The sequence below is a fragment of the Calidris pugnax genome, unplaced genomic scaffold (genome assembly GCF_001431845.1).
Source record: "Calidris pugnax isolate Ruff unplaced genomic scaffold, ASM143184v1 scaffold273, whole genome shotgun sequence".
In the NCBI taxonomy this organism is placed as follows: Eukaryota; Metazoa; Chordata; class Aves; order Charadriiformes; family Scolopacidae; genus Calidris; species Calidris pugnax.
In genome coordinates this window covers 4,855,800-4,872,613 of record NW_015094508.1, presented here as the reverse complement: position 1 = coordinate 4,872,613, position 16,814 = coordinate 4,855,800, and the positions used below count along the sequence as shown (strand labels likewise).

The 16,814-nt window shown below is 38.4% G+C and overlaps 1 protein-coding gene across 3 annotated transcripts in view; it reads left to right on the top strand.

Moving 5' to 3' along the window:
* LHFPL2 (lipoma HMGIC fusion partner-like 2) overlaps positions 1–16,814 on the top strand; it is a 90,549-nt gene that overhangs the window by 33,581 nt on the left and 40,154 nt on the right. The gene's annotated exons all lie outside the window — the stretch shown is intronic.

The window sequence follows — 16,814 nt, the reverse complement described above, 5'->3', positions numbered from 1 at the left end:
CAGGATAGAGGAAGAGAAGTGAGGTGTTAAAATTACTTCGAAAATGCGGTGACTAACTTTAATCTAGGAGCTTTTACAAACAGCCCACACATGCTTGTGAGGATGTGAATATTTCCTGTCGATTGCATTCATGGGTGAGGTGGCCGAGTAAATGCAGCTAAGCAAGGGGAACAGTTCAGCAGCTCAAAAAGCAAGCGTGCCTCTGAGAACGCTGCAGCCCAACGGGGACCCCGGCTCTGAAGCTGTCTGTATAACTGACCTAGCCAATGATGTTGCTGAAACTTCACATCTGTTATTTCTTACTGCCCACTTTTCTGGCAACAGCCAATCTTCATTTTTTCCATTATAGGCAGCTGCTGGAACTAAAAAGAGCTTGAGCTCATTTTCAGATGTGCTAAATAGACTGCATTTTACCTTTCTTTCCCCCACCCCTGCTTCTTTCTAGCATATACTACAGAACACTGACTTATTTTAGAAGTACAGGAGCTGAAAGTTGCACGCTCTAGATGTGTCTGAAGATAAGCAGATTTGTATGACTGTACATGCAAATCATTTCTTAGAAACAGGGCCATCACAAAGCCTGGGAAAAGAGATATTCTTAAAAAGAATCTGTCAGTGAAAGAAGTCATCTGTATAGATTGAGGACTGATTGTCAGGAATCACCAGTATTATCACTGAAACCTGCTTTCTACCCTGTGATTAGGGTTCCTTACACAGAAAGTAGAGCAGTGCACAGAGCTCAACAGTGGTTCCAAGTATTTTATATCCAACTAGAACTGAGCTGCCTGAAAGAAATAGTTCCTTTTTCATTTCTTGAGGCTGACTTACCCTTTTTCTCTATGTCCCACAGAGGAATTCTTCTCTTATATCCTTCTGGCCCTCTCTAGCTTAAGCTAGTGGAGCTGTTAGGTTACTTTCCAAAGCTATTAAAAGGAGGGAGGTATTAGGGCCTCGAAGCAAGCTTGTGAGTAACCTGTTGATGGCTGTTGAAGCCCATATGTCTAAATATGTTGTGGAATTGAAGCATAAGAAAACAATATGTATTTTTTTCCCCATATAATTTATGCAGTCAGACCATGGAAAAAGCATTCAATAAGAGTTATGAACTGAGAACTGGGCTGCGTGGTGAGCAAATGTTACTAGCTGAACTTTTTACGAATGCCAGGGAACGACCAAAATCCCTGCTTCACTGATTTTTAAAACAGCCTGGGGTCAATGGACATGTAATTTAACCAAGGACATCAACTGATACATGTAGTCAGGAAACACTGACACTGGAGGCTTCCTTCAGCCCAGCAATCACAGCATCCTGCAAGGTAACGGAGAAGGACTTAAGACAAAGGGTAAACAACAAGGAAAGAATATCATGGACTTTTCAGTGCAGTGGAATAAATGGGAGGAGGTGAGGTAGCATATCTGAACCAAAGGTGAATGTCTTCTTATGCTATACATGCATCCTAAAATGCTTCAAGATGCCCATGAAAAATGTATTTAAAATCAGTATCTTATTACTCTGAAATATTAGAATGGTATTCTATGAAATATAGTTATTACATGAAATAAAATATAGCTATGAAAACTATTAAATATAATACAGCTATGAAGTATAGTTATTACTCCTGATAAAATCGGATAGTGCTGTAATTGAAAAAAATTGCTATACCAAATTTAGGCTGATGATTTTCTTCCATTTTGCAGTTTTTATGTCACTTTTTTTTTTTCTCTCTCCCCTCCTCCCCCAAAAGCAAAATAGTTTTGTCTAGTTGGTAGAAGGTTGCAATTGTTCTTTAATGGATCTTTTTAAAATCCACCTCTTAGACAAATAATACAGGAAGATAAATATTTTCATAAAGATTCTTCTGGGGGTAAAATTTAATGCAGTAGAAAATGAAAAAGTTTATAGTCTCTAAAGATTTGTAAATTTTATTAAATGAGGAAAAATCCTTCCCTGTAGATAATTATTTTTTTTTGTGTGTATTGGAAAAGTTGAAGCTGAGAAGAACAAAAAGAAATTTTATACTAGGGAGGTTGAAAACATCCCTTGAAACCCAACTAGTTTTCCAGATTGCGTTCAACATATTTCTCTCTGGAAATTGGATACAGTTCATGTCCCTTCCTGAAACTGTCAAATCCATTAGGTGTATGATAATAAAGTATTCTTGTATGCACATATTTAGGGCAACATTGTAGTTAATGCAATTAAAGCATTTTATAAGTCTGCCTCCTTGGCGTCTCACCAGTCCATCCTCTGATGGCTGGTTATCAAGCTGGTTTTTGTTGTTACTGAATTTTTTTTTGGTGACTGTTTTCTTGACAGCTGGAGGGACTTTACCTCAGAGGTACTGCTGGCATAATAATATTTATGAAATACAGAGGGGATGCTGCTTATTCTACACATGCAATATCTAGGTAAATCAAAAAACAATTGACCAAATGCTAGGACTCTTGCTTGGAAAGTCCCTATCCCATTTATTTTTACTTCTTTCAATCACCAGTCTGTGTGTACAGTCCCTTCTTATAGAGCAAGTCAGTGAACAGTAATAACACACTCTGACTGGTGCTGCATTTCAACTAATGATTTCCAAAATTCATCACTTCTCTTTTAGGATGCTACTCAACTAGCAACAGTGAGATGGGAATTAGGATTAGCAGTGCAAAATCATAATATTTAACATGTTCTGTGACAGTCTGAAAGATTACTACGTTGTTCTAGGCCTGAACAAGAAACTAGCTTGTTTGTATTCATGTCTGTCCTGCGTTGTGACACTCTGGCAGCGGTTCCTCCTTCACCACTGTGCCTGTAGCAGCTCGCCTCTCACTCTTATCAACGAATCACTGGGGACACATATACTGTGCCAGGTGGGAAGAAGGTGTTCATGGTGAATCAAGATCTTTCTCTCTTCCATCTTGGCTGCACTATGGAAGAGCTCACCCTAGGCAGAGCGGAAATGAAAGTGAGGTAAATAAGTAAATAAGAGCTCAGTAGAAATAGAGTAATTTCTGAAAGCACTGGAGGTACTAGAGAGGATCAGCCTTATTGACTGGGAATGATGTAAAATAACATGAGATGATGGTCTAGCAAGGCTATAACTTAAAAGCTATTTCTGAGCCCAAAGATATGAATAGATCCTTAGTGCTGTTTTCAAATGTGCCCGGAGGCACAGCTCCTCAGAATTTCATACCTACAGAAAGCCTGTCAGGAGTCTTGGGTGTTTCCAGGTATTTGAGTAGCCTTAAAAGAAACCTGGTTAAATTGGCATACTTTTAACAATTTTACCTGTTGGAGCATTAAATAGCTCTGTGCACCACGAGCACCCTTCTAATGCTGAGTTTGATTCTGAATTATTATAAAGCATCGTTAATATACATTTGAAGTGTTTTGCAGTCATCAGAGAAAAGGAATTATTTAACTGATGAATTATTGGCTGATGTTAGGGAAAGTAGAAATAGGTGTCTGTAATCGTGATTGTCTAAGGAAACATCCAGAAAGGAAAAAAAGTGTGGAGTGGAAAAGTCTCAATTTATCTGCTAGAAACATTTCTGCTTTAAAAGTTGACTTTGTGGGCTTTCACAAAGGTTGGTGGAAATTAAGAGGAACAGGTTAAGAAAGGGATGAATAGCAAACAAAACAGTTAAAAAAATAAAAGCCAGTGGCTAGAGAGTTCTTAAAGAAAAAAAAGCTGAGATCATAGAATCATAGAATGGTTTGGGTTGGAAGGGACCATAAAGATCATCTAGTTCCAACCCCCCTGCCATGGGCAGGGACACCTCCCACTAGAGCAGGTTGCTCAAAGCCCCATCCAGCCTGGCCTTGAACACCTCCAGGGATGGGGCATCCACAACTTCCCTGGGCAACCTGTTCCAGTGCTTCATCACCCTCACTGTAAAGAATTTCTTTCTAGTATCTAATCTAAATCTACCCACTTCCAATTTTAAGACCTTGTCCTGTCACTACATCTGTGAGATCTGCTAATTCCCTGGCTCCCATAAGGTAAATAACACTTGTTGTTCCTAAGATGGGAACTAGTAAACTCTCAGGTGTCCAAGTCTGAGGTACATCTTCTATTAGAGTGTTGCAAGAGGAACTTCCAAGGGTCATGGTGGTGTCATCTCAGTACAGCGTTGTGCACTGCTGCTTGGGTGTACATTAGTGTAAATTGGTAATATTGGTGTAGAAAGCATAGAAGAGAGCACAGGACAGAAATACTTCAAAAAGTGTTTCATTAAGTCGTTTTAAAACTAGACTGTAGAAAGGATGAGAAATTAGCTGTATGGGAAATGACTCTGGCACACTGCAAGAAAACTGCAGGGCTTGCTTGCTTTGTCAGGAGGTAAGGTGTTTGGGCTTAGAAAACTACGAAACTTATGACGAAGTGTTAGTTCCTCTCCTTATGTTGGATGATGAGGATAGAGAAGATAGTACAATTTCTGCTCTGCAAACTCTTATGCACATGGTTTTGATGTTTGAGAACTCCTGAAGGTGAGTACAGAGAAAGACATATATCCCTAATTGTCTGTGGAAATGGAACTGGGACCAATGCTGAGCTGGGTATCACTTTGTTACTTTTCTAGTTTTTCTTCTGGGGAAAAAAAAAAAGAAGTTACTTCTAATTTAAATCAACTGAAGTATTTTGCATAAGTATAAAGCTGAGTTTGCTCAGCTGTTGCAATACTTCCCTGACTGTAAAAATATTTTGAATCTAAACAGGGACTTTGATTCTGTGCTGTGTTTTTTTTTTTTTCTTTCTTAATACAGGCCAACTGAAAATTGCCAATTTCATAATGTATCATACAAAAATTCTATTTTCACTTTGAATGAGTGATCCACTCCATGTTTGCCATGATTGTAATTGTACCTTCCTCCAGGATTGTTAAAGTTACTGACTACAGAAATTGTGAAGCCTTTGCCCCCTCTTTATGATTGATGTTGTGACAGGGGATCTGATTAGCATACAGGCTTTGAGCCTAGCCCAGTTGCTGAGGCCATCAGCTTCATTTAGGGCTTGTTCTCACAGCTTAATAACTGGGTTTTGGTGAGAGCCCTTGAGTCAAATGCAGTCCATTTGTTCTGCTAACAGCCCACTGTGGATATGTAAAATCCCCTTTCCCTGTTGCTTCTTGCAACAACAGGTTTAATTGTTACAGGCTCACAGGAACCAATTAGATTAACAGATGTTAAAGGGAGCCAGCTTCAGGTCTTGGTGGGAAGCAATTATTTGAGAAGACTTGTGTAAGGGCTGGCTGACACCTAGGTGATGAGTGTCGGGCTTTTGAGGATGCGGGTGCCTTGAAAATTGCATCACTTTTCTCCCCTGTTTGCTGAGGCCAGATGGAGATGTTTGTAAGAATAGCGGCTTGAGCACAATCTTACTTATTTTAGCAAATAACAGCATACTCTAGAAGCTCATCTTTGGTTTTACGTTTCCTTTAGTGCACTCAGCTCTGTGGAACCCTTAAATTCGTGCTTGCTTGAATCCGTATTGTGGAAAGAGTTTACTTAGGGTTTTTTTTGGCTTTGCTTGTTATATGACATCAACATTTGATATGACAGAGATCTATTAGTTCATCTACTTAATCCGTTGCTGAAGCAGAATTGCTTCCTGCTGGGTGCAAGCTGAAAGAAAGTTCTAGTACTTTCAGTGTTGGAAATGAGGACAGGAGAAGGTTGTGGTTTTTTTTTCTTTTCTTGTTCCTCTGCTGATTTAAACTCTTTTGGTCATTGCTGGAATAGTGGTATATACTTCAGACAATGGTTAGGATTTACAGATGTTTATGTGAACAATGCAAGGCAATTTGTTTGTGGCAGTTGCTTTTCAAAAACTTAGTACCAGTTTTGAGGATATTCAGAGGAGCTGAGTTGTAAAATGTGTAACCATGTTTGTATTGCAAGCCCTGGTATTCTTTTCCTCTCCCCTTCCTAGATAAGTCAATTCATATGTGATCACTTGCATTCTGAATAGCGTTTGAGTGGTCTTGAAATCATGCAACAGAATTAGCAGTTTTTAACATCAGAGGCCTGGCCAATGTTTTTTTCCTAGTGGTGCTACTCATTAAATGTATTTGGCTGATAAAGGGGGGAAAAAAGGCAGAAAATTTAGCTTGCAGTTTTTTCACTTGTTCATGTTTATTTGTGGCTGGAATCTCATACCATTGCTATCGTAAGCTGTCCAATAAATAAATGTTTTTGTTTTTTTCTCTGAAAGCAAAAAAGGGAGTTCTCTCATTAGTGAAAATACACAACACAGAAAACATGCTGGAATTAATGTATAGGGATCTTAGTGCACTGTCACTAAGAAATGATCAGTAATAGATGAAAAGCACTTTTGTAACAACCTCTTGCTTTTTGTGCAGCAATATCTGATACGCAGTAGTCTGGCATGTGACCAAGGGTGTCACCTGCATGCTTCATGTCTGGATGCATATATGTAAAAAGGCAGATTCCTTATCCCCTCACCACAGCAACATAATTGTAAAATGTAATTATGGACATTGTATGACTCAAGGAAAACACTAGATATTACTCATTATAGAATCACAAGAGCTGGAAATCATCTAAGCTCCCTTAGTTTCGATTGGTATCGGCTATAGTTGCACATTTCTTTACAGGATCATGCTTGTAGATTCACCTAGCAGCATATTTTTGTGGTGTTATCCATGCTAATAAAAAGGAAATTAATATCACCGGGAACCATGCAGTGGTATCTTGATGATGGAACCTTCTTTTCTGTGCCAGGTGATGAAATTACAAGCATTGATTTAAGTAATTATACCCATCCTTCACTAAGGGACAATATAAGTTTGACTTTGTATTGGTTAAACATAAAGTATTAAATAAAGGACACAGTTTAATTCACTGGAAGCTGGTGTATTGTAAAATATCATGTATTTAATAAAAGGATCACTTTCCAAAATAGGTCCATAAAACTGGGATTTCAGTAATTGTATGATTATTTCCATTCTTGTCCATGAGGAACAAGACTTGGAATAGCAGACTCTTATTTGAAGAGAAAATGAGTCCATTTTCCACTAGTGTTTAATCTGTAGATGAAATCCATATTCTTCCCTGTTTGTGTGTGTGTGTTAGTCCTGTTTCCTAACTGGCAAAGGGTGCGATGATGCAGTGTCTATTGTAAGGGTCCAGCAATTTGCAGCATGCCTAAATCAGCAAGAATTATATGAAGTTATGTCTTTAGTCAGATTTTCCAACCAGGGTGGCCTAATCCACCCAGGTTTTTTAGGCATTTTTTAAAAATGTTGGCTGTGTTCAAACTTGGAATAATCAGCACAACTGTAAGAGTTGTTACATGATCCACCTGGATTTAATGCTTGAAGTGAGAAACAGCTGTGGCTTTTTCCAAAGCTGTTCCTATGACGTTTATCTCCGTATCTGTAGTAACCAGAGTTACTGGTGCACCTCTGTCCAGAGTCCACTGAAGGTAAGTGAGAAACTCCTCTTGGCTTCAGTCAGCAGTGACTACACCCTTAACAACGGAGTGTGTGCTGAGACACACCTCATCCTAAAAGGCTGTTCTAGAACTTGACAGATTTTGGCATGTTATTTCAAAAAGCCTACAAAAATCTTGTTACTAGAACACTATTAAGTAGTTTTATTTCTTCCACCTCATTATATTTGAGGCATTTTTTTCACCTCTTGAGTCTACAAATCACAGGGTTAAAAGAGGCCCAGAGAGAAATGTAACAAATATTAGTCTCAGATGTTTTAGAACTCTTGGAGAAGATGAGAGCACAGATAGAAAACATTAGATAAAACATTGGACCTTTTGTCATTGCACTCATTATTTTTGGAACAAAAGCAGTGTTCTTCTATGGGACATAAGTGCATTTAGATTAAAAAATCTAAGTTGAATTGTGAACTGCTCCAGTTCTCCTACTTTTTAATTTCTAAATAGTTTTGGGTAGTTTACAGCTTACAACTTCATTTGTTTAAATTCTGTGACTTAAAGAAGAAGAAAAAGAGCTAGTCAGACTCAAATCTATCTCTAAAAGCCTTAACAGTCTGATATTTCTACGGCATAGTCTAGAACAAAGTTTGTTGAGTAAGATGTTTATCATTTGATCTAAATTTATGATAACAGAGTGAATGTATTTGCCATGGAAATGTTATTTAAACAGTGATGGAATGGAGTTTGTTCAATGTTTGCTGAAGTGTGATGAAGTACATACTGTAGTAAAGAACATATTCTTTTAATTAAATGCATGCACAAGCTTTGTGATCTTATTATTCTGATCCTCTTTTGATAAAGGTCTAGACTGAGTTTTCCAGTTGCTAAAGCATTTTGCTGACTTGTGCATGATGGCTTACAGTTGCACAATAAGGGTTGATGGCAGCTATGCTGATTAACATACTGCCTTTATAATTTTAACAAAATATGAGGCATTGTCCCAGATCATTATCATCATCTTGAATTTTCAAATGTTAGCATTATTGTTATCCAATACTACTGTTAGCTATTGCTGGGCAGAATTGCCTGCTTGCTCCTTTGAAAAGGTATGTTGATTTGTGCCCCTTTGACTGAAGGGTGAGCTCAGCTTTTAGTCCAGAGCAATCCTTGGTAGGTGACTCGTCCTTTCTAAAGTTCAAAGGGCTAAGGGGAACTGTAGTTTTACAGAAGAGAAAAAAACCCACAAAACAACTTGGGACTCTAAATCACACAGACATTTTGGAAGTTGTTTGCAGCATGTTGAATACTACTGAATCAGGAGCAGATTCCAGCCTTTTCTTTGCTGAGTGGAAAGCCTTCCTGCAGCGGTATTCAGAGAAAAGCATTCAGTGTTGCTTAACTTCTGGTTCTTTTCAGCCATGGTAGGAATATTCTCTGGAGTTTGCAGTGTTGTAGAAGCTATAAATTATGTAGCTCCTGACAGTGCAGGATTCTAGCACAGGATTTTGTTTACCCATAGCTGCCACCTTTGAAATGCAGAGTTGCTTCATGCAGTTCTTTGTTGTTCTGTTGTAAGTTCACATTTACATGTTACAAAAAATAATGAGTACTCAAGCATTACTTTTAGTTCTAAGGGACAATGTGTAATTCTTTCTCTAAAAAGATGATACTATTGTGACTTTAGTAAGAGCAACAACTTTTATTCTGTGATGGTGTAGGACTGGAGAGGGGACAGTGAAGCTTCATCCGTAAGTTAAAAGAGGTTCTTCCTGAAAGTGAATGATTACTTTGTTGTTAATTAATCTCATCCCAGGTTTAATAAAAACAGTCGTTCTTGGCAGAGTCTGTTGTCTCAAGTTTTAAGTCTTTCTGCTATCACCCTCACATTTTAAAGATGACTTTTAGCTCAAAATGGGAAGAAAAATAAAGAGGTGCTGAGCGGATGGGAGGTTGATGGACAAGCTCCTATAGCAACGGTTTAAATGTTGCTCAATAGCAAGTACATGATGCTTGTTTGGAAAAGGATATTGAGTCAAGACTGTTTTGAAATGTCCTTTCATCAAATCTCTTTTTAACTTGCGTGAAGCATTCTCCAGAATAGTTCACAATTGTTTCAACTTGCCATTTACCAGCTGACGCTGGCTGATATCAAGCTGATGATGAATTTTCCATAAACTTTCTTAAAACCTGAAAGTTCATAAAATCAGTATTTTTCATAGGTGTGTACCACAGACTTTAACAAGAATGGAATTCCTGGTGCAAACAAGAGTCAGATTTGTTTGCTCTGAAAGAGCCAAGAGGGAAGTAGCCAGCTTTCATTTGAAAGCTCTGCATTGTGCCCTTGTTCACTGATATTAGGTCGAGATCTTGGAAGTCTTGTCTGTGTTTGAAGTGATTATTCTTAACTCTTGCAATGCTGGCTCTTGGAGGAAAGTTTGAATGATTTCTGTTTCCCATACAGACTATGGCTTTTAGCTGTACTGCGTAAAGTGTTTTTTTGTTTTGTATTATCTTGCATATTTTTTGGTTGGTCTCTTTTTTTTTTTTTTTTTTTTTTTTTCAGAAAGGGAGAATAGCTGTCTGACAGACAAAAATATACTGTATGCTAATGCTAAAAATTGCTAGAAATACTTCCAAAAAAACCTTCCTGCTATGTTGGTTAAACTGGGTCATCTGTGTGCTTCATTACAGTGGTTTGATTTATATTGCCTAATTGCAGCTAGATTTCCGGGGCTTTAGAAATGTTCATTCCATTAGGAAAAGCAGTAGTTCTTTGTTTAAAGAAGAAGAAAAATTTCTGGCAGGAGGCAAGGGAGGCTGTAAATACTGCCTGCATGGGACCTGTTTTGTGTGTGTACATCTTCATAAAATTGTCACTGAAAAATAAATGCCTGTATGCATACTCAGAGGGCATTGTTGTGGGTTGCTGGCTGGAAGTAATTTGAGTCCTTGAATAAAATACAGTAATCACTGAAGCTGTGTTCCTCAGTACAATCTGTTTTGTTTGATTTTATTTTTTTAAATAATAGGGTGGCTGCATTCATTCTTCCAGAGAAACGGGAAAATATTTGATGAATTTGATAAAGGAACTTGGCAGGGTTTCATATTATAATAAAACATGATTTGAAAGTTTGGATATCTGAATAATATCTCTTAGTTTCTGTCCTGTGTTCAAAGGACTTCTTTGGAAGATAAAGTAGATGCCTTTGCTCGAGAGCAGTGTAGGATTGGATGGCTGGAAAAATGTTGGTCAAGTCTACGGTGCGGTAAATTATCATTACATTTTAGTGTGTTGAGTTCTGCATCTGATTTTGTGCTGTCAGACTTACGGATATTGTCTCAGAGGTGATGGGCATTAATGTCAGCCTCAGCTCCCCATTTTGGCATGCTGATATGTATGAGCAGAACGCTTGGCCCTAGGAGAAGGCAGTCCGGCCCAGTGATTTGACTGATGCTGGTGAGCATGAAGGGTTCTCTCTGCTACAGGAAAGTGGTGATTAATGATACGGGGTCTTCTGCAAGACTTTTATGGGGCGTGCTGTTGTTGTGTGTGTTAGTGTTAGGGCAGCGAATCCATGGAGTTGTGTACAATTCCTCTATGGATATCGGAGGTTGCAGGGAAAAAATTGTAAGGAAAGAGAAATTTTTAGATCATCTCACTTTTGTAAACTTTCTGGTTGTTTGTATTAATTTTGGAAGAGACATCTGGAAACTGTGGCTCCAAGAATGTTAAAACTCAGCAGGCAGCTATTAGTAAACGTACATAGAGGAACATCTGCATCAACCACAGGATGGCTTTCTGTGGCTCTCCTGGAGACCTAGCTTCTATGACAACTTCACTTACAAGCTATCTGTTAAGACTTTGATGTAGAAGAGAAGAAAAGCAGATGTAAGATATGATCCTTCTGAGTTATTAGTGGGTATTACAAAGCAACAGAGATACAAGTGGCTTAGCAGCTGTTTCCAGTTAGCCATGACTTCTTGTGTAACTTGGTGGTGATGCTATAATCCAGGGAGGGAAGAGTATGGGTTATTCTTCCACTAATACAATGTAAATATTTGTGCAGAAGAAAAACGATTATGCAGAGCATTATTCTGTGAGATTGTAGTTCCCAAACATGGAATCACAATGATTATCTTTTTTTTAAGAAAACAAATTGAAAATCTTTTCTGTGAAGTTAGGTGGTTACGTCTCACGTATACATAAGCTATTAATGTCTTTATGTTTCATTATTGCATCGACTTGCAAGCTTTCTGTTTTCACCATTCTTCCATCTTCAGATGGGGTGAGCTTCTGCAGTTACTCCAGCCTGACATCACTCATGTGATGAGTTTTGCAAAAGATCAGCAACAGAGTTTTTCTTTGGAGTAGAAGGTAAAGAATTACAAAGAACCAACACCTTTGCTTGGAGATTGAAAAAAGTTTCTCACAGGTTTTCTAAAGTTTAATGCAGGATCTTTTTGAGATAGGAGATCTTGCAGTTGAAATTTGTTCTTCCTAAGGGTATGTTACAGAGATGTATTGATAGGCAGATGATAGGTTGAGTATCTGTGCAACAAAGTGTTAAGAGCATCCACTAGCAAAATATTAACTACTTGTCTTGCTACCATTGTGGTACATTGACCATATTATGACTATACTGGTAGAACAAGGTCAAATACACCCCTACGGAATTCTATGATGATTTGTATAGTCTGTTTTTTAAGTATCTGTGAACTGGACCTGCATTATTCTGCTTTATTTATCTGTTAAAATGTTCTCATCCTGGTTATTGAAGGAGGCAATTTAAAGTTTTGATGACCATGTCAAAGTTCTTCCTATTCTCAGAAGTCAGACCTTGGTTTTAAATGCAATTTTCAAGAACTTGCAAAGCAGCATAAGGAAAATTTAAATTAACCTTGCATCCTTCCTACTTAAAAGAGAAATCTGACTTCAGGCAGCAGCTTTTTGCATAAAGAAAAGTCTTTGACTTGCCAAAAGATAGTCTTAACAGATGCTCTTAGGATAATACCAACAAGATTCATAAATGAAGAGCCTGGAGATTGCACTTTGTGGGAGAGAGAAGAGTGACAGGAGAGGGGAAGATAAATAGAAGTATTCCTCTTTTTCTCTTTCATGAGTATTATAACTCTATAGAAAGAAGTTATTTAGACAAAAGTTGAAAAGTATAGATTAAAATTGCAATGAAGCAGAATAGGAAAATCAGTTTAACCCACACCTAAGAAGCTCAATTTTTATTTTTATTTTTTAGGACAGCTAACAACAAAGAAGTGAATTTATGTTAAACTAAAAAGGCCATTAAAAGATTATTTTCACTTCACATTAAAAATAACATGTCTAATAACTGTATACAACTTACTATACTAGAGAGTAAATTTTATTAAAACTACTGTACATATTTTTCATATATCACCTTCTTTTAACTTTGTGGGATTAGAATCTATAGGTCTGTCTCTCTAATGAAAGTTTGCAAGCAGTGCAGTAACTTGACCGAATTGGGTACATTTTGAATATTCTTTTCAAATTTGTCTCAAACGTTTGTCAGGACTAGCTGATGGCTGCAGTCGAAGAATAATGGGTTGTTTTCAGCTTTGTGAATGGTGTTTTTCAGAATGTGGATGTTGGAAGCATTGAAATTCAACTTGCAAGGACCCTTCATAGCAAGAAGAGTTCTCTCAAAAGGGTTTTCTATGGGTTGTTTTTTTTTTCAAGTAGTTCACTATAATCTTTAATCCTGCAAAACAGAGATTCATTACTATAGACACAAAACCCAGGCACATTTGTATGCTTATTATGTAAGTAAGGAGAAGTAAAAAAGAAGCATATTCTTATAGGCTGTTCTATGAATGATGTTGGCGTTACAAAAAAGCAAGCAAGGAAAGCTGTTGTGCTTTTCCTGTTACTGCCAGAGGAGAATAAAGTGAACGGCTGAGAAAATACCCCAAATACACTGTTAAAGCTTCATTCTGCATAGGATCTTACTCACTTTGGGCATGCTAACCTATTAACCTGGGACTTTCGTCCTCAAATGGCTGCGTAACCCACCTCAGAGCACTTCCTGTGTTGTCATATACTATTCACAGAAATCACCTCTAGCTCTACCCTGCAAAAACCCATTAATTGCTGTCAAGGATTTTGCAAATTTGATTCGTCAGCGTGTGTTACACTGGCAAAGGCCCTAAAGGGCTGACGTCTGTCTTTTGCCTGGGTGACTGAAACAGGATGTGTTTTAGAAGACTTCTTAACACATGGCTTAAGTAGGAGAATGTTCCATCAATAATTGTGTTTTTTCCCATTTCGGCATTCTTTTTTTTTCAAGCTCTGTGGCTAAATCAGTACTAAAAGGTCTTATGAAATTGGCCTGGTGGTATACTTTATGATTAGACCTGAGAAGTGAAGGCTAACACAGCAATGTATTTCACATAAACAAGGGCTTAGAATTGCGAGTTGGAAAGGCAACTTCTCTGGCACAGAGGTAATTTATGGCATTTTAAAAGCCTAGAGTAACTGAGACAATGCAAAAAAAAAAATATCAAAGGCTGGAATATTTCATGCTCTGACTTGCAATTTTAATTGTTTTGGGGCTTTTGTTGTTCTCACTTGCCAAGTTAGCAGCAAAAGCGGCAGCCTTTCTTTTAGCTAGATTTTGAGTTAATTTGACAATCTTTTTTAATGCCTCTAAATCAAACTTCCTGAAAAGAAATGCTTGCTTTTGGACTGTCAGAAATCTTCTAGGAACTGAAGCAACTTTTTAATCTCAGGGGCATGGTGCAACGAGGGGGTCAAACCCAAGTCCGCATCAGATTTTTTCTTACAGCTTTGAAATTTAAAAATTGTTGAGTGTGCTCCTCCCTATAAACTACTCTGGGAAGTGAGTTGAACAGGTTAAATCCTGCCTCTGCTGGAATTGAGAGTAAACTCTTACACATCTTTCAAGTCTGTATTCAGTGTTGTTAGATTAGGGTTGAAACCTACTTTGTCAGTAAGGAGTACTTCAGGTCCCTATGAAAATAGGAATACAGCTGGTTGTCTGATGGTCCTGGGCAGTCTTGGGAGAAGAATGGACTGTAAGGAATGTTCTGCTGAATTTCTATGTCCTTCTCTCTCTGACCTCTCTGCTGAAATACATTGTTAGGGGTTTAATTTCTTAGGGTATCAATTTTTCAGTCAACCTTCTGGGCACCTGGTTTAGAAGACAGTAGGGCTTCCAAGCTACTCAGGAAATATTTCCATGTTAGCAAAATCTTGTGATGACAAAATGCATGTGCTAATAAGTAATTAGTGCTGAGAATAAATGGTGGTTGAGCTTGAATAGGTCATTGCACGAATTAAAGCATGTGACACACGGGTGTTTTGGCCAAATGGGCAGGGAAATCTCTACTTCAGACTCTTGGGCTGAAAGAATTTTGCTTGTCCCTTCACTTCCCCATCTAACACTTTCACTAGACTTTATTTATTTCTCAGCTCACATTAAAACAACGGGTTTTATATTGAAAAAAATTGGGAAACTGACCCCAGATATTTTACCAACAGATTAATAGATAATAGCTTTGTTTCAAATAGATTTTTATTCTCAGTTTCACAGCTGAGTCCATAAATAAACTTGCACAATTTGCAATTTAATCAAGCTTAATCATTCCCCCAGGACCGCAGGAACTGCCAGTGAGGCAAACATTTGGGAATTCTAATTGTATATACAGTGTTACCTAAATCCTTTCATCTCTCAGAGAAATTCTTTCCTGTCTGTTATCTGAAAACCAAATTACTTCAGTTAGTATCAGCTCTTCCTGAAGGGAAAAAGGAAAAGGTGATTTATTTTTTTTTAAGATCTACTAATGCTTTTATTATTTTGAAGCTGACTCTTGCTGCTTTCTTTACCGTATGCACTTATGGATAATTACAGACATACTCTGTTTTTGTTTATGATACACATTTGCAACATTTATTAGATTTTTTAATTACATATTGATTGCAGTTGGGACTTTCAGATGTAGGTGTTCATTGATTGTTTAGAACTCTGAGAGGACATATTTTGCATTTAGGATTAGTATACACAGCTCACATGATTGAGAGTAAAGACTTTTGCAATTATGTATGTAGTAATAAAAACACTCGACACTTGACAGTCTAGAAAGAGATGGAGGCTGTCAACAAGTTTATTTTACCTTCCTAGAGCCCAGAGAAGCCTCCAACAGAGGCCTTCTCTCATTAATCCCATGTCAGGATTTAGTGTCTGATGTTCTGATTTCAACAGTGCTCTGCCTCCAGAAAGCATCCTGCAATAAAATTAATGTCTTGAAGATAAGAACAACAGGCTGAAACAAAGTAGATTGTTGTAACTGAATGACTAAACCAACTGGAAGCTCATTCTTTGAGAGCTTGCTTGGACAGTCTGTACATATTTAGTTTTTTCAAATGTGCACGTGTAGCTGCAATTTCTACTGCTGAGTTCCCTTGAGGAAATGAGCTTTGAGACAGGACTTGGAGGATAGTCCTGTAGATGAGGTCAGGAAGAGAGTTTGCGCCAAAAAGGCCCTGAATGCAGCATAAGAAGAAGAATGTGATGCAAGAATCTTTCATTCTTGCTGCAGATCTCTCAGTGTGTGGTGGGTTTTTTGTTGCTTTTCCTTTTTCCCCAGTGCACAAGTCTGATCTGTCAGCTGGTGTGATGAATGGTGCTTGTCTGTAGCTGGAGAACAGTGTGGCTATCCCTTCCCTGCTCCAGGACACTTCGTGCTGCAGATTTGTGATTCAGACCCAGCTCTGTCCAGGAGGATTGTGGAGGGGGAAAAGGCCACAGCCAGCTCTGTATGTCTGTGAAGTAAGGATTGAACTGCAGGGAACCATTTGGGAAGCTAAGCAGTGCATGTCTTTCTGCATGCTCCAGGATGGTCAGTAGCCTCACGTTTACAATTAGCATCCTTGCACCAAGCCCGTGGCATGGGGAGTCTTCCCTCCCCAAGTCTCTCTGAAACTTTAGGGGGGGGTCTCACCCAGAACCAGGGTTCCCTGATGAGTGTCTTGGGGCTGGTGAGGCCACGAGGCTTCTGGTGTGCCAGCACCAGAGCTGCTGGTTCTGGTCAGAGCAGACCTCCTGCTCAGTGTCAGAGCCAAGCAAAGGCTGGATTGTTTTGTCTGTAACCAGAGGCGCTTCTTCTCTGACCACCACACTGCTGTAATTTTCAAACACAAACATTACAGCTGGGAGCTAGATCACATACCCCTTTTTTTGAGATGGGTTAAAATGCATATTTTTGCAAGAATTGTCAGGGGCTGGGGTGGGCGTGGGGTCGGCAGGCTGTTGTTTAGGAAAAATTGGTAGAAAGAAAACTCTTCAAAACTTTGTCTGGAGTGTAGTGTCTGAATACGAGTTCAGTCGAAACGTGGGTAAAGGAGGAAGAACTTTTTAA